This window comes from Dreissena polymorpha, chromosome 7, assembly GCF_020536995.1.
Source record: "Dreissena polymorpha isolate Duluth1 chromosome 7, UMN_Dpol_1.0, whole genome shotgun sequence".
NCBI classification, from domain to species: Eukaryota; Metazoa; Mollusca; class Bivalvia; order Myida; family Dreissenidae; genus Dreissena; species Dreissena polymorpha.
Window position 1 is genome coordinate 107,144,889 of NC_068361.1, and position 26,074 is coordinate 107,170,962.

Genomic DNA, 26,074 nt, shown 5'->3' on the forward strand with positions numbered 1-26,074 from the left:
AGTTCAAAATAGATCTTTTTCCAGTTTATTTAATGCAAGCGGATTTAATAAACGACCCTGGTGCTATTTCAGGACCTAAAGAATGTCGACTAGAACTCGTAAAACCATCATAATTAAACTATTGAAAGGTTCGCATGACTAGTAAGTCCACATATAACTGAAATCAGCGTGAATACGCTGATATTTAGAGGTTGTACGCGATACTGCACGAATACAGGATATGTGTATTGCTTAACATTCAATAGGATTCAATTAAGCCCAAACAAAATGCCAAATTAGCAACATTGATCATATGCGATGTATAATAGAGACAGTAACGCGATTTACTGTTAAAATAATAATCCTGCATTCCGGATAAAGTCCTTTAACGAAATTAATAACGCCCTTGGGAGAACAGTATTCGCCGACATTATTGGCTTTTTGGGAATGATATGTTCGCTGGATAGCACACAATATTTTTAGCTGGAACGAGTTTATGTTTAAAATCAATTATTTGTTTGATTTATGATTTCATAGACAGTTTTATGACGCTGTTCACGCTGTTTTAACATCCCGTCTTCCGAGAAGCTCACATTATCCTCTTATCCTTATTATCTTTATGGTGAGAAACATATATTTAGCACAATGAGAAACACGAAATGTATATTACGAATTGTTGCCATCAATTATCATGCATTGACGTCGCAAGCGGGCAAATATTCGTACCTCGCGGGCCACTATGAATATATTGGCATAACGTCTGATTTTTCAAATTCGAAAAAATAAGTTTCGCCAGAATTAGAAGTTGATATCAATTATCTTTTTTATATTTTACATGAAATGATAGTCAAAATAATAATTGTACCTAGCGAAATATATTATTTTTACAACGTTTGTTTTTTAAACATCGAAACGGTCATGTTAATGGCGATAGAAATCTACCAAAACTTATAACATTTAATGTGATATAAAACTTCCGCATACGTATACCACGTGCATATTTCTTATCAAAGCGATAATGATTAACACATGTGATGTTTTGATTATTGAACCTGACACGCATATGATGTTTATGCTCATTGCAAATTTCAAACGCTTATCGTAGACCTATCAACTTCTTAATACTATGTCTTTATTACATATATATTTACATTCACTCTTAATTTTCTGTAGAAAAATGAACGAGTTCATTTTGCGTAACCCGTAAGCCGGCGATACCGCCTTCGAAGGCGGAGCTTCTAAAATCGGACCAATATTTTCAAGACGCTGACCCGTAGTTATACAGTGACCAGTACCGTGACCGTACTACTTTTGTAAATATAGTAACAAACATTAATAAACATTACCCGTTTGCTTACTTTTGTTTCTTTGATGCTTAAATTTTCTATACTAGATTTATACCATCAATTTTCTTAGTTGTCAAATATTTCATTAAAAATATATTACCAAACAATCTTTCTGTATTTTATTTTCATCACTTGAATACGCAATTTATGACGTGTCTTGTGTGACGTCATTTCGGTGACGAAACATTTTACGAAAACTATGGACGTGGTGGATTTTCTACAGTTAAATATTTGTTTAAAGCATCGAACGAATCCAAAACGTATTTCGGATTGTGTGTTTGTCATACAAAACACCTTAAGAACAGACACTGGACGTGTATATCGCTGTAACTTTATTTTTATTAGCATTGGATTAAAGTTGACATTCAGGTAAGCGTGTCGTTTATACTAAATTTAGTTTTTATGACCCCTGTCAAAGCTTAAATAATGGCATTAATCTATTCTACAGCACAGTTTCAGCTGCAATCGATGTTTTAATTTTCCAAATAATATGCTACGTGTAATTATCGTTAATAGTAAAACTTCAGAACTCCTTTTGTTCTCGCAGGAATATTAAAGAACAAAACCTTAAGGGGCGGGTCCTAGCTGTTCCCGAAACTAAGATTACAACATGTGTTGCCTCCCTAAAAGCATACAATTCTGAGTTGTTTTTATGCTCGGATATGATTTAATTGTTTCAAATCAAAGGACACTTATAAATATAATGATTGATTCTTATTTTTCGGGCTTTTATGCAGTATGAACGCTCAGGGCGAGTATTGAAAATTTACCGAGAAGCGCTAGCGCGCTTCACGGAATTTTCAAATCTCGCCCTGAGCGTTCATACTGAATAAACGTCCGAAAAATAAGAATCAATCCTTAATTAATCCGAGAACTCTAAATGATAATAATAAATGAACATGTAGTAAAATAATCGAGCTTGCCTTTAGCGCTTAGTAATGCTTTTGTTGCTAGTTGAGTTTGTTATTAACTTACGAGAAATAAACAAATACAACGTCTTTTATTCAAAATTACAAAAAAACAAACACAACACAAATAGTGCAGCTATATTTTAAACATTTGTTAAATGTAGAACACAATCGTATACTTACATATACACTTTTCTGAAATGTCGAGGATAGTGCGACATTTACATACTAATTGATACGAAAATAACAAAAACGTATCTTACATATGACAGATAGTCGAGTCCCATCCATATGTTTTTCGAAAAGATTGCAGTAGCGGTAGTGAACCATAACTCTGCTGACAACATGCAGAAACAAATCACAGACAAACGTGATAATTAAATCACTATGCATGCCCACATACGGCTTTTGTTTGCAATATAAATTTACACATTTTCAGTCGATAAAAAACACTCAAAAAACATGAACAGATGCAAAAGATGGTTAATACGTTTGCATTTATAAATTAAGCAGCTTTTTTTAAACTTATGAATTGTTTAAAAGCATCAGATTCTAATTACGATTAACTCAATGCACCAAACACCCCGGGGGCAAGTTGAAATGTTATAAATCTTTTGACATGTAAAGCAGGTTGCTGTTTGTGTGTGTTACATATCCAAGAAAGAGAAAACCATTTTTTTAGCGCAACAACCTTCTGAGCAGTTCATATAAAATGTTCTTTTCACGTAACATGTCAAGATATAATAGTGTAAGTCAGTCTGTTTTCTCAGAATTTAGCTGTTTCTGAGTACCGAAATATATTTCTAACTTCTGTTAAAAATATCTCAATAATTCCACATAACTAATTCTAATGAAGACGTACCATGCAGTCAAATTCCATCGATAAAAACTTTGAGAAATGAACATGACATTTTGAAATAAGACCTAAAAGCAGTTAGAAATGCAATCGTTGCTATTTTCGAAGACGCTTTATCAAAACGTGGGTTATCTGAGGACTTTTCAGTCCAATAGCCGCAGGGAAGATCAATTATTGTAAATTTCATTTACAAATGGTTAAAACGTTGTAAAATATCAGTGAACGCGGAAACGTAAATGGATTACATTTTCTTCATCTCACAGTAAAGATTTTCCAACATACGTAATGCGTAAGGAATGTTTTAACCATATTTAACTATTATAATATTTGAAATATCATTTCCAATTCAAAATATAATATTATTACACATTTACACACATGTATAGTGATTTACAAATACACACATTGCAAGAAAAATTATTTTCTTAAATAGTGTTAACTTAATCGTGCATACTTCTATTTAAAGTAAATATCTTAATTGTGAAATACCCAATTATAACATGTTTGGTGCGTTGGATGCCTTGTTTAGTATGCTTTAAAGGGGCCTTTTCACAGATTTTGGCATTTTTTAACTTATTCATTAAATGCTTTATATCGATAAATGTAAACATTGGATCGTAAAAGCTCCAGTAAAAAATCAAGAATAAAATTTGAAAAAGGAAAAGAATATTGCCCGGACCAGGTTTCGAACCAGTGACCCCTGGAGTCCTGCCAGAGTTCTGAAGTAAAAACGCTTTAGCCTACTGAGCTATTCCGCCGAGTACATATACATGAAGTATTTTATACCTTTATAAGCAATCTTCGTAGTTACACAAAATTTAACGACAAAAACAGAACTCTCCAAATTATTCAATCGTTTCGCGTTGCAACGCTTTATAATTTTTAGGTTTTAAAATCGTCAAAAGATGCATATAATGGCTATATGAGACCATGGTAAATGTTCAGTATTACTGTTTCCTCACAAATATCATAACTAAAACGAAAATTTGCGAATCCGAAACAACTTTTTTCAATTTTGTCAATTTACCAAAGCGTGAAAAGATCCCTTTAAGTGATATTATGGGCATTTTTCACTGTTGAATTGAGCTGAAAAGAATTAACAGGTCTAAAGAGTAAGTTAAAATGTGGTTACTGACCAATTTTCTGCCACTCATCTTGCTACCAGTTGTTTATAAAAAAAATATATTATATTCGATATTTTACGTGACTCACCCAGTCCTCTAGTCCGAAATGATCCGTTAAATTAAATAGCGTCTTTGTGTCGTATGAACGAATCTGCGCTAAAACTAAACTTAGATGCACATCGTACATCGAATCATTTCTGTCGTCAGTTGTCAAAACGAAAGTACGGTTGATATTCAAAATGCATTATTTTTCTCTTTCCGGGATATTGTTTTAGTATGTTGATGCTTCATTAACAAATATAAGTGTATATGCAGTGAAAACACCAAAAATAAAGAACGGTTGCGATAGACACCTTAAAACTGTAAGATGCCCATAATATCACTTTAAGAGACAGACAAAAAACAATAAGGTCGGCAAATGGCGTAGTCAGAATGTCTGACATCGCATCATTTGTAATGCAAAATGAATTAATTTACGGGCAGCAGACTTTTAAAAGAACACCTGATTTATACAGGCTTTATAATGAAAGTCGGGTTTGAGAATTAATCATCACATACTCCGGATAAAAAAGAAAAAGCAATTTATCAAAATTGAATGGATTCTTGTTTGTGAAAACAATAAACTGAGCGTATGAGAGGCGCATGATTGTACAATTCACATGGAATTTCATGCATTATATTGCAGATTCATGACACACAGATAAAGAAACTCGTGTTTCTTATTCAAAACATACATCATAAACACAGGGAGGTTCTATGAATAAATTGTGCATAAAACATTAAGCATCATTTTATTAATACCATGGAAATGCATTTTAAAAGTAACATCGGAATTAGCTAGTTTTGATGAATTCCGTTGTCTTTAATTTTTAATCAGAAGTACCATAACTCATTAAGTGGCTAGCTATTGCCAGAATGCAGACAACAACTGTATAATGATAATAATACAATTATTCAACAAATCCAGTACTTGTCAAACTAATGAACACTTTGACGAAAAATAGTAGGGACCTGATTAAATAATGAATCAGACTCGCTTTAGTGCGGATATCTTTTATTGACAACAAATGTGTAATTGCTCGTAAACATGGATACATGTACCGCATAATACAAAATGTTTGCCCTAGAATCATCCGAGTATTGCACTAATTTTTCTTATCAATATTTGTCCTTTGCAACGTTAAAATAGTGTTAAATTATTTTCGTCCTTTATCTTCCTACACATCCTTCTGCTCTATGAATTTACATGTAAATATATAAAACCTGAATTGCCAGAATAATTATGTGTTTCGTTGTTAGAATACGAGGTCTTTCAGACCATTCGATGAAGTAAATGAAGACTGACATTGACTGATCAATATTGAACCTAGTGGCAGAAATGATTGTGTTGCTATTATGTAGAGTTAGTAAATGTAGCAAAAATCTAAATCAAACGTATACTGCCATACTTCCGCTGGTTGAACCGTTCCCTAAAATAATTATATTAGTGATGCGAGCGCCAACGAATGTTGTATATCTCTTTAATAATATCCTTTGGTTTGTAAAGATACCAATTAATCGGTATTGATACAGTTAAGGTTCAGTACTCTTTCATATTTTTTCAGACAATCGCATGTTGACACAACATGGGAAGCTTTCATTTGTTATAATGTGTTTTGTAATATTATTACTAACAAATTAAAGTATTTAAAGTCATAATAAATTTGATACACGTACAATAGCAAGAGTTCAGTGAACTGCGTTATTTAAAAGCATTGATTTAAAGTATTTATCCTTATACAAAGCTTATGACCGTTGCATGTCTAAAATTCAAACTATCAACATTATATAGATTTACATTTGTACTGAATCTGGTTCATAGAACTGCAATTGCTGCGGTCAAAACGCTAATTTTATTGGTATATAATATCATCTTGCCTATTTGCTGATCCGAGTTATGTTACCTTGTAAAACATGATTGTTCGAATGTATGGCATGTAATCAACAACTGGGGTTCATTACCCGTAAACATCTCTGATTATGAACTGGTTTGATATATTGGTAATTCAAGATTAATTAATAAGATTACAAACGGATTCAATAAGAAGCAATTTATGTCATTTTATTGCAATAATTGATTATTTACAGTATGCACAACAATGCTCCGTGCTGGAACGAAGTTTATAAATACGTGCTCAAGATAATAAACCATGTAATGTATACCCATTAAACTAATTGGACTAATAAACAACTATTATAAGAAAACATTGAGTGCCGTTTTTATGATATATACAAATTAAATACTTGTACTTTATGGAAATACACTTAAATGCGTACTGTTAAATCGATCAAAGTAGCATAGTTTACTGATATTCATTGAAACCAAAAAGTGTGTATTGAATAACTTTTATATTATTGTAATACGTTTGATAGATGGACGTTTGTTGAAAATGTTGACGATTGCAACCATTATGAAAATCAATATACGTAATTGGTTAAGCACATTTTGTGTATGAACATCATTTAGTCATCACACGTATTGTTGATTTATATAATTTATAAGTCGTCGACATTGTCGATAAAACTTACTCCAAAGACTCGTTGTAACACGTGAAACCTTATTTCAAGCACTAGAGTATTACGTTAAAATATATTTCGATAAACTGTTTTTTTTTAATGTGCACACACATAGACTGTTACCTTCACTAGCGTTTACTTGAAAAAATCAACATGCATATTACAATGAAAAATGTTAAAGAAACACTTGCCTGTTGGAGATAAAATATTATTTAATCCATGTCCGATTCTATCAATATCCAACATCTGATTGTATCCAACTGCATAGCTATTGATACTAAGTACGTGTTAATTGTTATAATAGACTCTACAGTTTTTGTAAGAAGAGCTGGGTTGTATTGTTTGAGATGCCGTATTAAGTTCTACATGTTGTTCGATAGGCCATGCAAGAATCAAAGTCCACTTATGATAATAAATGCAATGCAGTATCAACATTAAGGAATTTAGTACGTTTCTTTTATCAATGAGTAAATAATTCGGCGCGGGACTTTTGCATTGCGTGCATCGTTTGCAATACCTGCGTGATGTTTTATAATACGATTAATAAAATAATACGATTAATTTAAAGTTATACAGCTATGCAATAAACATGATCATTAAATTGATTGAAATAATAACACTTTGACAAACAGCGGAAATAGTCTTTTATTATCCATTTGACTTTGTAAAAAATCGTGAAAAATCTTAAGTTTATTTGTTAACAAATACGTAATAATTGACATGCGTATGAACGCAAATATGAAGGACCGGCCACAAATGAATATCGGCACTCTAACAAGAACAAATACACCCTACAGAAATCTGTCATAAAGACATGACAATATTTCATTTCACTGCGTCCAGAAAACGTTTGAGCAATAACAGGCTTCGTAAACATTATTAACTCCGTCAGGAAGTCCTTGAATAGATGTAGCCTGTTGATGTTTTTTTAATTGTTATTTAAGTTTGATTTAAGGGTATTCCGCGACATTCCTAGAAATCAATCATGAAAATTAAACAATTGAATTACCTAGCATATCTACCTTTTAGAAGTTCGTTTATTATAATGTTTTTTGAAGATCACAGTCTTGTATAAGCCCCAGCTGTAAGCTCAGAGTATATTTAAACTATTCTTGAAAGAATGAAAAAGAATGACCAAATACGTTGATAGCTCGTACAGACCATTGTTCAAACAAAGCATAGTACTTGACGGTCAGTAAGTCGGTGATTCTACTGCATACACGTAGTGTCGTGTGTAAATTTACGTGTTTTTTTAGAAATCGGAAGTTAAGAGTTAATTACATTGGCAAATGCATTAACACCAACACCATTTTGCAAATGCCAGCAGTTCGGGCTTTGAAGTTGTGACGCTTTCTTTTGCATATATCTACCGAGATTATTTGTTTACTCCCAATCGATGTAAGCAAACCCTTTAGGTAAAATGTTTGTTCTGTACTAACACACATGACAAGAAGTTTGAATCCGCATAGGATATAAATTTGTGCAAATGATTCCAACTTTAATATATTAAAAGCTTGTTTACTTGTTCGGGCAAAATATCGCCTAAACCCACTGAGATTAGTGCATTATTGTGTTTCGTTAAGACTGTCACTATATGTAGTGAACCAGTCTATGAGACAGAAAATGAAGAAATATTCAGGGGAGATAATTGTGTAATCTTAATTCTGAAAAGGTCTAATGTAGCGGAGAAAAACATATAATGCGAGAATATGAAGTGCGATTTGCAATGAACGTTCGCGTTGCGGGCTTTTGTCCGTAAAATATAAGTAACAGTACATTCCCATATGTAATTCGAAACATAGAATGAAGTAAATTTAAGAAAAATGACATATCGATGTCGACGTACGTGGCTCAAAGAGATATTATGGGTATATAACTGTATATGCTATGTTTATAGGTGTCTATCGCAACCGTTCTTTATTTTGGTGCTTTCACTTCATAAACGCTATTATTTGTTAATGCAGCATCAACATACTTAAACAATCTCCCGAAATGAGAAAAATAATTCACTTAAATATCAAGCGTACTTTCGTTTTGAGAACTGACGACATGAATGATTCGATGTACGATGTGAATCTAAATTTATTTTTAGTGCTGATTGGTTCATACGACACGAAGACAAAATTTTGTTTCATGGATCATTTCGGCTTAGAGGACTGGGTGAGTCATGTAAAATATCGAATATAATATATATATTTTTATTAGCAACTGGTAGCAAGATAAGTTGCAGATAATTGGTCAGTTACCACATTTTAACTAACTCTTTTGACCTGTTAATTCTTTTCAGCTCAATTCAACAGTGAAAAAAAGCGCATAATATCACTTAAACGCGTCATTTTTTTCATTATGTTCGAAAATCCTGGTTTTAATTAATGTTTTTAGCACATATTCAAAAATGGTATTCTACAATCCGTATTTGTTGTCGAATAAAAATGTGTAATAATCAGTTTGTATTAATACATTTTGTCAAATGTAACTGTTGGTATAATAAAACCTTATTTGTGTAAAATTATATACATTATTTAGGTATGAAATCTAGTTATCATTAAGCATAAAGACATGCAATTGCTATGAAACAGTACTTTAAGTGTTAACGATATATACGCACGGTCTATAAAGCATCTACAATCCACTACGTAGGCTGTAAAGATTTCCAACTACATCACCATATTTGCTTCGTTATTGATATTGTCGTTTATATCACCAATAACCACATTTGAGGCACGTGTGTTGACAGTTTGATATATTAAAACAATAATTTCTAATAAAAAATACTGGCAGACTTCAGTAATAAATAGCACGAACATGACAGTTGATTGGTTTATGATCAGATTTACGCACATTGAAACTTAAGCTTTATTGCCAGTGAAACGTTTAATATATTATGCAGTGCTTTAATGAGGTAAGTTTACAGTTCCTTATCATCACATAAGGACCAGACACAACTTGAAAGCACAAGCACACATAAAAATATTATAACATGAGTCAGCGTGCTGAACCTGTCAACGTTCAACGTATTTTGGACGTTTATGAGGAATGGGAGGGGGATATAATAGTTTCACACGTTACAATAGACTCAGAGATATTTATTTAGATAACACCGTTACACAGCGTATATCAGGAAACACCTTTAAAATAAATACCAAGTAAATTAATGAATCATGTATCACATCTCATCTCAATAGTCGGCATTTGCGTTTTGTATTTCTATTCATAATTACATGCTTACGAATACTTTCCTCAAATCTTAATTTTAAACAGACAGACAAAGAGAAAATCAGTTACATGTATCTCATACTTACACAACAATGTATTGAATGTATACTTAAAAGTGATATTATGGGCATCTAGCAGTTTATAGGTGTCTATCGCAACCGTTGTTTAATTTTGGTGTTTTCACTTCATATACACTTATATTTGTTAATGCGGCATCAACATACTAAAACAATATCCCGGAAAGAGAAAAAATAATCCATTTGAATATCAACCGTACTTTCGTTTAACAACTGAACATGCATGTACGATGTGAACCTAAATTTAGTTTTAGTGCAGATTCTTATATACGACACAAAGACACAATTTTGTTTTACGGATCATTTCGGCTTACAGGACTGGTTGAGTCACGTAAGAAATGGAATATAAAATATATTTTTATAAACAACTGGTAGCAAGATGAGATGCAGATAATTGGTCAGTAACCACATTTTAACTAACTCTTAAGACCTGTTTACTCTTTTCAGCTCAATTCAACAGTGAAAAATGCTCATATTATCACTTTAAATATAGTCTTTTTTATGGCACGTATATCAACATAACATTGCATACCATAAATAGTCAAATGCGTATGCACATACACTTTTTAAATGATGGCAAGAATAAGTAGGATCTATCAATGCAATATATGATCAAGTGTTGTTTAGAAAAATTATTCTTAAAAGAAAATCATCTTCAATATTGTAACAAGATATAATTTGCTACACTGCGGGGAATCACGTGATCGCAAAAGTACATCGTACGAACAAAATGGCGGACAAAGATCTCGCTTAATGACGAAAATCAAGGTATTCTCATGTTTTATAATAACTAAATTAATGATAACTATGCGCAAAGTACCCGCTTAGTCTCCTTATGTACTCTGGTAATTGTCTGTACTCTTATGTACTGTGCGCATAGTTATCATTAATTTGGATATTATAAAATATGAGAATACGTTGACATTCGTCATTAAGCGAGAGCTTTTTCCGCCATTTTGTGCGTACGATGTACTTTTGTGATCACGTGATTCCCCGCAGTGCACATGAAACTAAGCAGCTTGTTTTATGTACCAGGTCATTATAAAATATAAGGCTTATGTGTTTTTCTTAGATCAGTGTAACTACGGCATATACATACGGAATGGTATTAATATCATAAGTCAATGTCATGGCAACATATTAGATACGCTTTTAATAATTCTTTAAATTACAAATATGTTGATCAAGATTCAAACTCATTTTAAAGTGTATTGTTTTTGCGCAATACCATTGATTGCTTTCTAAGATAAAACCTGCTTTAACACAATATTAGGTATTTAATATTTAGTACAGTGTACTATTTAAATTTTCTGTCGTGTGTTATGGTAGGCAAAACGCACTGGGCGAACAAAGTCACAGACTTCAAAACATCCATTACACGTTATTAGCAAAATCAATTCCGAAATATCCCTTAGTATGTTATTAAGTACTAATTATAAGCACGCTTAACGCATCTTGTCCAGTTTATCAATACACAAATAATCAATTAAGATTAACTGGCTGAACAATATCGACAACTGATAAACGCGTGTCACGCGTAACATTACTACTCAAAATCAACGAAAATTTCGTACACTATTTCGTAAAATTAAGCTAAACAATTAAAAATCATTGTTCCTTATGGCCATTGTCGAAATTTAAACGCCAGATGTGGTCTGGTAAAATAGATGTTTGTGGATACAAATGCTCGTTTTCATTATGGTTTTAATATGATACCATTTTAGTGATCGTGTGTCGTATCAATAGATATATTCGCAGGAAATTAACACAGAATTTATTGTGGTCACAAATAAATAAAAATAGATATACAGTCCAACCTGCCCGAGCGACCGCCTGTTAATAGCGACCAACAGTCAATAACGACCACACCGATTTCCTCCCGAACGATTTCGCTATATATTGAACCTGCGAATAAAGCCCACCTGCGAACAAAAACCAAAGGCCGCCCTTTTACATTCCCAAAAGTCCATTTTGATAGCTTACAACGACCACTGCAATCATAAAAATCAACGATTTTGCAACTTTCAAAAAACAAAATGACCGCCATGACGCTGTGTAGTCACGTGATACACATCTTACCAGTGGTCTCGTCGGTCGCTATGTAAATATTGGCACGTGACAGTTTATTGCACTCGATAGCAGTTGTTTGTTTATTTAACTCGCATCGCTAATTGGTAATCGCCTGCTTCTTTTATGCATTTGACAATTTGTCAAAAGTGTAAAAATATTGCCTTTGTATTAAAGTGACTCGCGATTAATGTACTAATTACTGAAAATATCAAAGACAAGTTTGGGGCTTTCATCAACTCATTAAGGAAATTAATGGTTTTATATAATAAACGATGCCTGAAATACAAACATTTTGATAGCCATTCCCTTCTTACATTTCTCTTTGATAAGACGTGCATAGATTATAGACAGTAATCAGTTAAATTTAACCACCATAGCTTCCAAGCGTAAGTTCTTGATGTTGGAAGAACGCGTTGCGGTCATTAGTTTGTTAGTTAAAGGACACAGTTGTAGACGAGTGGCTAGTGATCTTGGTGTAAGCAAAACTCAAATCCAGAACATTTTGAATTACATGTACATATACATGTATGTCAATAATTATTTATAAATGTATATGATTAATTAAATAAATAATAAAAACATAAGGGAATGGAAATAATAAAAACAAAACTGTGTTTTTAATCCTTTATTTATTATACATGCATAAGTATTCAAACATTTAAACAAAGAGCACATACATAGATAAGGTACCTGTTAAAATACTACTTGCATATTTTGCAAAGTTTCAATCGACCCTGGGAATAAAGACCACCTGTAAACAAAGACCACAACGACCAAATCCCTTGAGTGGTCTTTATAGACAGGTTAGACTGTATTCGCAGGAAATAAACATAGAATTTATTGTGGTCACAAATAAATAAAAACGAGCATTTTGTATCTACAAAAATCTATGTAATCCTACCATATATAGCGTTGAAATTGTGGCTATTGCTATAAGGAACACTGCTTGTTTAGGTGTTAACTTTATTTTACGAAATATTTTACGAACTTTTCGTTGATTTTGAGCGTTATAGAGATTTTAAATATTTTGTTTGGACTATAAGTTATGAACGAAATTCAAAACCCATTCGTTTGATTTTGAATAAATTGTTTATATATCGTTGTGTAATACTTCATACATTTATCACGAAAGAAACATGGTCAAATGGACACATTTTCCGATAATAATTAATCGTTTTCTATTAAACAAGTATATATTTAGACTTTGTTTCATTGTATTTTTTCTCAGTGATTTCATTAAGCGTGCACGTCGTAAATTAAACAGATGTTCTAATAATAAACGTAAATTAAGTTTTTGTTTATGCATTAAATTCAATATTATGATTGTATTTCTAAAATTAAGATTATTGACGATTATAACATGCAAAAGTGTAATAGTGTATCTAGGAAAAAGCACATTGAAAGCGTTATTTGAATATTTTGTATCCATTATACATGGTAGTGTGTTTTGTTTTCAAACAGCAAAACAACATTTTCAAACATACTATTACAAAGAAAGAACTTAACATATTCAAACATAATCATCAAAACTGAAACAAATAACACTTACCTGTCACCATATGAACTATGATGATCCTAATCGTATTAAAATGATATCAGCATATTTAAGATTTGATCGCAATGAAGAACTGCTATTAACATTATTGTTATTCGAGTGGGACTGTTTTGTTCGATATGACGTATATTGATAGCCACAGCATAAAGTCAAACCTTTATTTATCTTATGTATTAAACGTTTTATTTAAAAACTGCGATGTTATTTTTGTTGTGATATCAAAAGGTAAATTGGTACGAATTAAGTGCAGATAATAATATTATGACACGCTTGTGATACATATTTACAATTGAAGTTAATAGAGCTACCTGTATTTCAACCATTGCATCTGATACATAAATGTTGTCTGGATTTAAAAGCCCATAAACCCTCAAAATCAAATTTTATTTTACACACTATTTCGAAAAATAAAGTGATCACATCAACAACATCGGTCGTAAAGAAATTGCCGCAATGTTAACGCTCGATGTGGTCTGGTAACATAGATTTAACAAAATACAAACTGATAGAGATCAAATTAAAAGAAATACATATATTTCGGTATATAAAAGCATGTCAACCCAATTAATGCAATATTACAGTTGTGACGGTAATATTTGATTAACGAAATTATCAATTCTTTATTGTGGCCCCTGTAGAAAACGACAAATTACAAGAGAAGGTATAGTGTTTGACAGCGAGCTCGGCTGAACATCAACGTGCTAAGATATTACCACTAATAAACAATTTACGCTAAGTAATGGCAAAATAAACACTATTGCTTTTTAATGAAGATATTGACTGAAGTGCATTGCCTTCATTTTTAAACAAAATCCATGAACAAAATGTAGTGTTTGAAAACAGAGACGCGTTATCTAAAAGAAGTTACTGTCTTTTCTTCCACTTAATAATCAAGGAGTATGCATACATGAAGAATTTACGGGTGTGATATGTAATCATGCGTTGAGAACCGAAGGGAAGTCATAAGACAGGAGTAGTTATCCGTAATATGTCTTAGAATATGACATAAACTACAGACTTGTTTAACAACAAAACTAATTATCAGAAAAGGTGACTGATATGCGAATGATATTCCATTTGCCTTTTCATTTTAATTTGAAGACAATAATGCCTAGTTGTAGAGCTTAAAGCAATGAAATAACTTTATAAAATATCTGCCTCGGACGTTTAAGCATATACCGCCAAAACATGTAGGGTATAGCAATTTAAGGCGTCTTTAAGAATGCGCGCTTGTGCAAGCATGTGGTGACTGTAGCTCCTTTTTACATGTGATTTTCTACAAACATATTTATAACCAATTATATGTAACTTCTTCAGCGCATGTCGACAACAATCGATTGTCTTAACACTAAGAAGTTGATGATGCTTGTTAAACGCTACATATAATAGGTTATTTCAGCAACTCATCTACATGTGCGTGTTTTTGTTTTTCTTTCACTGGTTCACCATGTTCATCTGCAATTACTAGAGCACTTATTGTCTTGGTTTGGCGATCACGAATGTTTTTAGAAGCACACATTTCAATTACATATTTGTGCGCAACTCCTTATACGGGCGTGATTTTCGAAACAAAAATACAGATGAATTTTCTCGTCCTAGTGCTACAGCGCATATTATCAAAATTTCGCAATCGCTTACTTACCCATTTATGCCCAGTGGACCATCCCATCCTTCTAAATTGGATCACTTTATTTCCAAAATAAGGGATGTCTAGTATATTTATTTCTATATTTATAATATTTCATACAGAAATTTTATTAAGCGAACAGCGTAAACCCAGGTCGAGACACCGCGTCATGCGGCGTCACATCTGGGTCTACGCCGTTTGCCAAGGCCTTTATTCTAGACGCTAGGCATAAATGGGTTAATGAGTGGGACACTGCCCTTGATTATAAATTACATATACAATTTATTTTCCATCGCGGTAATACACTGCCACGATAGTTTTTTATTGAAGAGAGTTTGCCATATTCGCGCAGCTGACATAAATTTGACATAAAGTAATCACTGAAACGCATAAGGTTTTTGTAAGCTATTAATTGCTGCAGTTTTGAAAACAAATAAAAAATCATATTAAATTATGCCTAAATGCTTTTGACATCGACATGCTGAACCGCTAAGTTTGACATTTATGTATCAAATGATTTATTGTGTATTAACAGCTTCAATTCAATGACAATGTCTTCAGGTTTTAGTATTTAATATCTTATTGTTAAGCAATTGTTTTCTTTCCATATAAAGAACAATGTATATATTGTTAGATTTATCAACTGCTAAAGCAACTTGAATTCCGTAAGAGCACACAATTCATTGTCCGTGAAATAATGTAGGCGGATCATATTCTTGAACATAATACTTGAAGAAATGATATGTTGCTGTTATTTGCATTTGGCTTGCGCCATAAGGTTTTAGTTTTACATAATCTGATTGCATGAATAAGTTCAAAATGGATCTTTTTCCAGTTTATAAAAGGCAAACGGATTTAATGAACGACCCTGGTGCTATTTCAGAACCAAAAGAATGTCTGCTAGAAATCGTAAAACCATCATAATTAAACTATTAAAAGGCTCGCATGACTTGTAAGTCCACATATAACTGAACACGCTGAAATTTAGAGGTTGTATGAGCTACAGCACGAATACAGGATATGTGTAGTGCTTAACATTTAATAGGATTAAATTAAGCCCAAACAAAATGCAACATTAGCAACCTTTGTCATATATAATAAAGACAGTAACGGGATTTACTGTTAAAAAATATTACACACAGCCCTGCATTCCGGACAAAGTTCTTTAACGAAATTAATAACGCCCTTGGGAGAACGGTATTCGCCGACACTATTGGCCTTTTGGGAATAATATGTTTGCAAGATAGTACAAAATTTTTGTAGCTGGAATGAGTATATGAGTCGCGTTCTGAGACAACTGGGCATAATGCATGTGCGTAAAGTGTCGTCCCAGATTAGCCTGTGCGGAGATTAGCCTGTGCAGTCCGCACAGGCTAATCAGGGACGACACTTTCCGCCTAAACATGATTTTCGGTAAGGGGGGACTTAATTGAAACTAAAAATACCATAAAAGCGGAAAGCGTCGTCCCTGAATAGCCTGTGCGGAATGTATAATATAAGAAATAGAAAACCTCACTTCAGGCCCAATGGCAGAAAAGTGGCCAGCCAAGCAGCCCAAAATAGTATATGGACCCCAGCCTTAGAAATTGATTTCATGTGTCACTCGTTTCCTCCGCATCCGTAGGATATCTAGACATATTGGGATTTAATTGTCTTCGCGACATGAGAAATCGTGTAATTACATAACGAAAGTAATGCCTGGGTTGTACATCAATATTCCATCATCAGATGTAATCATAGATACAAATTTACCTGATATATAGTGTATTTGTATTTCCAAAACACACAATTAAACATAAAAACATCGTTACATAACACGCTTATTAAAGAAAAATAGTGGACTTGTTGTCAACAAATATGCAATTTAAAACCGAAGCCTACTAATTATATCACAAGAGAATGATTTGTTGTCAAGGACAACTATTTTACTTTTTATGATGAACGTTCAGGAATGCAAGAACATATTTTCATAACATTACAGACTAATTTTAGTTAAAACGCCACTTTCTTATTCAGTAGGGATTACAATTTCGTTGAACGGAATCGGATGTCTCTCATAATGACCCATATCATGATAGTTCTAGTTGTTTAAACATATTTATTTTTATTGAAAAAAGCTCATTAAGGCTTATGATGACCCATATTATGGCAATATCACGATAGTTCTAGTTGTTTACACAGATTTGTATTTTTAAGTATAACTCTTTAGGCATATGATGACCCATATCATGATAGTTCTAGTTGTATACACCTATTTCTATTGTTGAAACACACCTCATATAGGCTCATGGCGCAATTATCTTTATTTGTTTTCAGCGTCGATTACACAAATAAACGAAATCAAATACAAAAACTTATTCACTGAATGATACTTGAGCTAAAGTATAGTAAAGTACATATTTTACACATGGTATATAGCGTCATATATCGTTAGCGCTACGCTGCAACACGAATGTAGGTCAATATTTTATCCAAATCAAGAACGATGATTTAAAAATATTTATAACACTCCTAAAATTGCCAAGGGTTTGTACTGTTTTTTCTAAACAACGGTGCTTGCAGATTTCACGAACAGTACATTCCTGCGTTCTTATTCATTATATGGAATGAGTGATGTATTGGACGTCATCATTGATGACGTTCAATCGAACGAATGATAAAGGGGGCTAAGTTTCGTTAAGTTGGTGCATATAGCCGCGATTTGAGGCGCTTGAAAACTGGCCGAACACGTTTGCTGAAATTTGACATGTATATGTACCAGAATGCGATCTACCTGTTGGCGTAGGCGTGATACCTGGGAAAAATCTAGTTTTTGATGAAATCACGAAACAATTTCGCAAGTTTTACATAACCGGAATTACAAAATGCGTTATGTGGATATACCGTTACCCTACCGAAATATCCGAAATCAAACTTTCATAAAAACAATGTTTCATTATTAGTTATTTCAGTGTACTTCGCAACAATCTATATTAAAATACGCAGTTTTTCGATAAATAATCAATATTAATGGGGATTTCGTGGGATCTCGGGGATTCCTGGGGATTTTGGTAATTGCGGGAATGTCGGTATTTTTTCACACACGTCAAAATGGCCGACTTCGACAGAAAGAACGCTTAAAAGTATTTACAAAATAACATCATCACAAACGATGTAAAGTGAACGCTACTTATCCGTTTTGTAGATAAGTATACGATCAATTGGAAAACACTAACATTTGACATAAAAAAACTTCAGTGGATATGGAAATCTTCATCGTTGGAAATAGCAGACGGCGTCGACCAATGGCTGTCAATACAACTTGTATTACAAGTTCGAAAAGAACGCGAGAAAGTATTAACAAAATAACATAGATGATGTAAAGTGAACGCTAATTCGCTGTTTTGTAGATAAGTATACGATCTTTTGAAAAACCATAACATTTGACACAAAAACACCCGTGGATATGGAAATCTTCAGCGTAACGAAATAGCAGACATCGCACGGCGTCTCATCTGGGTCTACGCTGTTTGCCAAGGCCGATAATATAATGAATGGAAATGCACAAACTCAGTAACTGGCAAGCACATATGCATTAGTAGGTTGTTTCGTGATTATTCAGAAACGACTACATAATTCTTTTGGTTCAGCCAGTGCAACTTAACAGAAATAAGTATAAAAAGTTTCTACATCTGACAACAATGTGTCAACTTAATACAAGGTAAGTTGTTTACATTATTTAAAATATTGCAAGCTTACAGTACTCAACAATAAACAGCTGGTACAATGTAATATCATCGTTTTAATTTTAATAAGCCCTTGGTTAATTACCCTTTTTAATGTTATGGATCAATGCATCTCTAACACCTTCAATTGACTTGTTCATGCAAAATATACACCCTCAGTGCATGTTATCCCATACACCATCAATCACTTACGAAGGCTCGATTGGTCATTCTCGGCTCGGGTACTACTTACCGGTACATGTACCCCGGGTACTCTTAACTTTACTTACATGTTCCCTGGGTACGGTAAATAAACTTAAACATGCCCGCAAATATTAGATTGTATCCGAGTTGTATATCCGCCAAAAATCCGATGTCGTTAAACATGCTACCGATAACGTAAAACAATATTGTTAACCTTAAACAACCTTCTCTTTTAAAAAATCTGCATCAACATGCTTTTTAGTTTGAGTGTTGAGAGGACGTCGTAGGAATAATCAAGTAATCAAGAATACGTCTCTGTTTCTGCTTTTATTTCCTTCATGTATAATGACGATAAGGATTGACGACTAACATTGACGACAATGATCACAAGCATTTACGACTAACACTGACGACAAGCATTGTTAAATTAACGATTTAATTTGAATAATAAGATTATAGATACAACAGATATGCTTTTCAAAGTATAATATAATAGCATACACTCATTAGAATAAGAGGTTTCATAAATAACATATGAAACATTTTCAATCAATATCGAACTATCTTATTCAATATTTATAACACAGCATGAATTAATTGTTAAAACATAATATAAATACCGAATATGGTGTTCCCCATTTAACGGACCTTGCAAACCAAAAAATGTTTCTTTAAAAAAAATCTATGACGGTAAAAAGTGAGCGTGCGATGTCGCGGAAAATATTATACTTGACGACGTCATACAATGACGCGACTTTAAACAATTTAAGATTTAAAATTAAATCACATCATTGATTTTAACAATGAGTTTTGATAATATAAATGCCATTGAACAGAAAATTGACATAAATGTAAACATAATTAATTTTTACAAAATACCCGACAACAACCGATTTAGTGTTAAAATTCCCGGGTACGTTTTAGTATATTTACCGTACCCAGGGTACGAGCCTTACTAACTGTATTATTATTATATCTCACCGACTACAAGGTACCTTTACCTTGTTGTGTTTATCAACCTGGAATTTATGTTAAGTCCGGCTTTCTTTACTTTTTTTTTCATTCATTTGATTACGCAATTGTTGACGTACCTCGTGGAAAATTATTTGAATCTTTGGATTTTAATGGCGACAAGCTGGAAGTGTCAATTTATTTTAAAAACGAATCTAAGATTTTAAGTATTGTGTGTTTTTCATGCATAATTCAGTGTTTTCCAGAAAATTGAGTACCAGTTATATGGCCGGCAACTATGCAGTAAAACAAAAGCATTTATGACATTTACTTGATATATTTGGGAAAAGAAGCAGTCATGTAAATGTAAGAGTAAATGTAACCGGCAGAATCGCTGGCTGCCGGTATTTAAAGAGAACACTGATAATAGTAAACTAAATCTCTACGACACGATTACAGCGTTGTAAAATTGTGTTTTGGGTGATAATGGTTAGTAATTCATACAAATGTTATTAAAAAGTATTGTGCTTTAAAATTAATTTTGAGAATGGGATGGAAGAACAGAAAATGAAGAGCATACAGGGATGGAAATAAGTGGTTTCCCATGAGCCCGGGGCAAGTAGATTTTGGCCTGGGCAACTCAATTTCAAAAGTTGGTTTTTTTTTTTAATCTTAAAACAATTCAGTGCAATAAAAATTGAAAAACAATTGATCACCATGGATCAATACTAGTTAAATAACATTCATTATATAGGAATAGGACATGATTCAATTCAGGCTCATAATAATACATCATGCATTGAACATGTGTATTGTCAGCAAATGTATATAATTATCTATTATTTTATTAAAAAAATATAATAATATTCACATGTTCATATTTCTGGACTCGTTATTCTTTATCTGGGCAACCAAAACACTAAAACGTTAGTTTCAATCCCTGGCATATCATTGTAACTTTATTGTTTAACTGCATTGCATTAAAATTGTGATTGAGGTAAGCTTGTTGTTTATAGTATATTTACTTTTGAGCTCGACTATTATATATGAAATATATATAGTGTAGCTATCCTACTCACCCCGGCGTAGGTGCGCGCATTGGAATGTTTGCGTACCACCTCGAATATATTTCCTATGTCCATTGACATATTGCTTTCATACATGTATTTTGCTTCTTAACCAACATGACCCCAATGTATAAACAAAAGCAGATAACTGTATCAAGCATTTTGTAACAATTATGGCCTTTTTTTCACTAAGAATAAGCATATAATTGATAAATCTATTTTAAAGTTTGCGTACCACTTTTAAATTGCCACAACTTTTTTATTATGCTCTCCCCAAATTTTTTAAGGGGGGAGCATATAGTCGCCGCTTCGTCTGTCCGTCCATGCACAATTTTTGTCCGGGCTATTTCTCAGCAACTAATGACTGGAATTCAATTTAACTTAATGGGAAGCTTCACTACCAAGAGGAGACATGCATATTATCAGCCGGTTCTGGTCAGATGATTTTTCACAGAGTTACAATGTATGGCCCTATGAAATTTTCCATTAACTGTACATATAACGCGATCTACCTGTTGGCGTATTCGTTATTACTGGGAAAAATCTAGTTTTTTATTAAATCACGAAAAAGTGGTGTTTTTTATTGCGCAATCGCTATAAACACGTGGCTTGGCCGGAAGTACATGTAGCCTTAATAGCAACCCCAAGACAATTCACCCCCAGGAGACATTTGACGGGCTAGACAATTCAAATTAGATTTTTCATACCCCAATTTTTCGATTTTCGTAATCATTTTTGTCGTACCCAAATGTTTTTCGTACCCAAATTGTTCGTACCTAAAAAAAAATTCGTGCCCATTATTTTCGTACCCAAATTTTACGTACCCAATTTTTTTCGTACCCCTTTTTTTCGTGCCCAATTTTTTTCGTACACATTTTTTTCGTACCTAAATTTTTGTTCGTACCAAATTTTCTCCGTAACAATTTTTTTTTTTTCGTACCCATTTTTTTCGTACCCAAATGTTTTTTGTTCCTAATTGTTTTCGTACCCAATTTTTTTTTCTTACCCATTTTTTTCGTACCGAAATGTTTTTCTTACCCAAATTTGTTCGTACCCATTTTTTTTTCGTACCAATCTTTTTCGTACCCAAATTTGTTCGTACCCAATTTTTTTTTCATACCCATTTTTTTCGTACCCAAATAAAAAAATCGTTCCCATTTTTTTAGTACCCAAATTTGTTTCGTACCCAAATTTTTATTTGTACACATTTTTTTCGTACCCAAATAGTTTTCGTACCCTATTTTTTTTGTTTCCTTTATTTTTTTGTACTCTAATTTGTTTTCGTAACAAAATTATTTTTTTTTCCTGCCCATATTATGTTCGTACCCATTATTTCTTCGTACACAAATTTGTTCGTACCCAAATTTTTTCGTACCCATATGTCGTACTCAAATTTTTTTCGTACACAAATTTGTTCGTACCTAATTTTTTATTCGTACCCATTTTTTTCGTACCCAAATAGTTTTTCGTACCTTTATTTTGTTCGTACCCTTTTTTTTTCGTACTCAAATTTGTTTTCGTACCCAAATTATTTTTTTTTCGTACCCACATATTTTTTCGTACCCAAATTTTTGTCGAAATAGCTCTAATCGGCTTTCAATTTGATTTGATCTCCCCACTCATTCCATCCCGCGAAACCCTTAAGGTGTCGCAACTCTAGTAAAAGAAGTCTGCAAACTAAATATAGAAAATCTACGGTAAAGCAATTATTCGGATACCGTATTATACGTTTTGCTATGCTCTGATTATACGAGTATTTAAAACTTGTATGTAATAGGCAAAAATTGTATTTACTGTTCGAAAGCATAAAGTTCGTATACATTATTATATTTTATTTTGGTCATTAAATCTGTAAAAGAAATGCTCATAGTTTGCAGTTCTACCCGTTAAGTATTATAACACTTAATACTTTCAAATAGGGGTACAACATTATTACTGAGTTAAAATATAACCGAATCGTAAACGACGATTCGGACAGAATTTAGTATTGACAACGTTTGCGATATTGTGTTCAATGTTTGATATATTGTAATATTTCAAAACATATTTATAGAACATTAAACTTTCGTGGTTTATTTGTATGTAAATGTGTAAGCAAAGCAAATTATGTAAACGTGAGCTAGTGTATTTATGTCTGTGTATTGTTCCTCGATATAAAGATTGCAAACTGTAGGTTTTTGATGCTGAAAATCAAACGTAAGTTGTTTATAGATTTTTGGCGGAACATTTACATACGCGGACGCCATTTATAAAATAGCGGGAAGTGCAGTTTATTTAAAGATATGTGTCCAAAAAAGAATATATTGTTTCAAGGGAGAAAATTCGAACAGATAATGTTTAACTTAAATATTTTATTTCTATTTCATGACAAGTTTTACTGAGTAAATTGTGTGAGCAGTTCAGATATCTGTATACAACAACATGTTTCTCGTTTTAATGTTAAACATTAATAAATAAATACTGTTTGCATATTCACTACATCAATTGCGATTGAAATAATATGTTATAAGAAAAATACTTAAGATCTGCTCTATAGTAGAGGACAAATGCAAATTTCAAGCACACAGGTCGGGCTTAAACAAGAGATGTGTTTTCACCATGCGCATGCCCCTGGAAAGAGGTCACATTTCATTGCGAAGAAATTTGCAAAATAGCAAAAGTTCAACCATAATACGAATTGCTGATGTTAACTTCAAGAAAAACAAATGTTTATACGTATATGACGAACCAAATAGTGTTTAAGCGTTACAAAACACGAAATAATAGAACGTGAGGTAAATACCGTTGTTCGACAAATACTCGCTAACCAGTATGCCTCATATAAAAACATTGCAATTTTCAAATAAAGAGTCCATTTGAAGAAGCATCCAATTCGTCTGCTCCTATGTATTTGACTTAAAAAAATTTGGTTCTGCAAATTAACGCTTTCAGCAATGCAATTTCATGTACAGAACGATTAATCACGACGTAATAAAAGAAGCTGACTATGGTACCTTCCGAAAAGTTTAGACGTGCATCAAATTTGGCAAGCATTTTAAACCCAAGCACGATGATTTGTATATGTACACGTACCTTTTAGTTGTATATGTACACGGAATTCTGGTTAATTGCATGAATAGATAATATTCAAACGATACAGAATAACAATACTTCTACAGACAATCTCGTTTTGCAAAGAAGTTCACGGTCTATATAATGTTGACATACAAGATCCAGATGCTTTTGCTATGTAATGTTACTACGATGTCAATGCCCGGCTTTTAACTACTGCTTCCGTTCGAATATACATAGCAGTATCAATTAATAATCTCCCATCAGATGAAGATAATAAGCCCATGTCTGTTTACTGAGGACTGTATTTAAACCACAATCCACTACATTAATATCATTTCTGTTTGTGTGAAACTTATCTTTATACACATAATTTGGTATATTGGGCACAATTCAAATGTGTTTTTTTTCTTTCCTGTTGTCCTTGCACATGCTTGCTTAATTAAAACACGGCATTTCAACTGCAGAAGAATCTGATAATTTTCTAGTTGTGTCAATCATTCAATATTACAAAACGTTAGGTTAGAAAAGTATGTAATATGAGCCAGACACTAAATTCGGTAGAATTGTAAATGACCACTCTGCGTTGTATGCAGTGAACAAGGACGCCATAATTACGTACGTAGCGTAGGTAATCGAAGCTTCATTATGATAACCAGCCCAAAGGTAAACTGTTTCAGTTGATATGCTGACCGGCAAAAATAAGCATTACATTAACGATATGACTTAAAACGATAAGGCCATATATGGAACTAGGCATATTTGTTGGACACCGATGCCTAAAGATTCCAAACTCGACTTTTGCATCAACACTTGTCTGAAACTGTCGAGGAGAGTGTGCACATTTACCTGCTCATTGATACGAAAATAACGAGCACGTATCTTACATATGACAGATAGTCGAGTCTTATCCATATGAGACTTGTTCTGAGAAAAAAAGGCTTAATGCATGTGCGTAAAGTGTCAAACCAGATTAACCTGTGCCGTCCGCCAAGCTAATCAGGGACGACACTTTCCGCTTTTATGGTATTTGTAGTTTCAAGGAAGTCCCTCCTTACCGAATATCAAGTTAAGGCGGAAAGTGTCGTCTGTTTTGTCCTCTGGTTTGGGGAATTATGCTTCCGCCAAAGTATTACTGCGTAGGAATGAAAATGTTAATACTGAAAAAAAATCGTTTTCATTGTGTGTTTAAAACGGAATGTTGTTTAAGAAATGTTATTAAATTATGTTTAAATGTGATTTTGAATCTCTATTAAGACTGATAGCGATTATCATAAGCACGATTACATGACCTTCTTTCGCTTTCACTTTTCAATAGTAAAAGAAGTGCTACCAACAATTCCTTTCGCGTTAGTACACAGGTCAGTAAGACCGGTGTGTACACAATAAACTTCTGTTAAAAGTATCTCAATACCTTCACATAATTAGACAAAAAGTGTTTTTTTTTTAAACCTGATTTATTTAGTAAACTAATTCTTATGAAGCCGTACCATACAATCAAATACATTTTATCGATACAAACTTTGAGAAATGAACACGATATTTTGAAATAATACCTAAAAGCCGTAAGAAATTCAATCGTTGCTATGTTTGAAGACGCTTAATCAAAACGTAGGTAATCTGAGGACAAGCCATATTGTTAATTGCATTTACAAATGGTTAAACGTTGTAAAATATCGGTGAAAGCGGAAACGTAAATGGGTTTCATTTTATTCATCTCACAGCTATGATTTTCCAAAATACGTTATGCGTAAGAAATGTTATGCCTATATTTAACTACATT

At 32.9% G+C, this 26,074-nt stretch overlaps 1 long non-coding RNA gene across 1 annotated transcript in view; it reads left to right on the plus strand.

The window, feature by feature from the left end:
- The first annotated feature begins 1,508 nt into the window (after positions 1–1,508).
- LOC127838801 (uncharacterized) overlaps positions 1,509–26,074 on the plus strand; it is an 82,300-nt gene continuing 57,734 nt past the window's right edge. The window contains exon 1 of the long non-coding RNA XR_008029963.1: positions 1,509–1,694. This is a non-coding gene — a long non-coding RNA (uncharacterized LOC127838801). The remainder of the gene's footprint in view (positions 1,695–26,074) is intronic.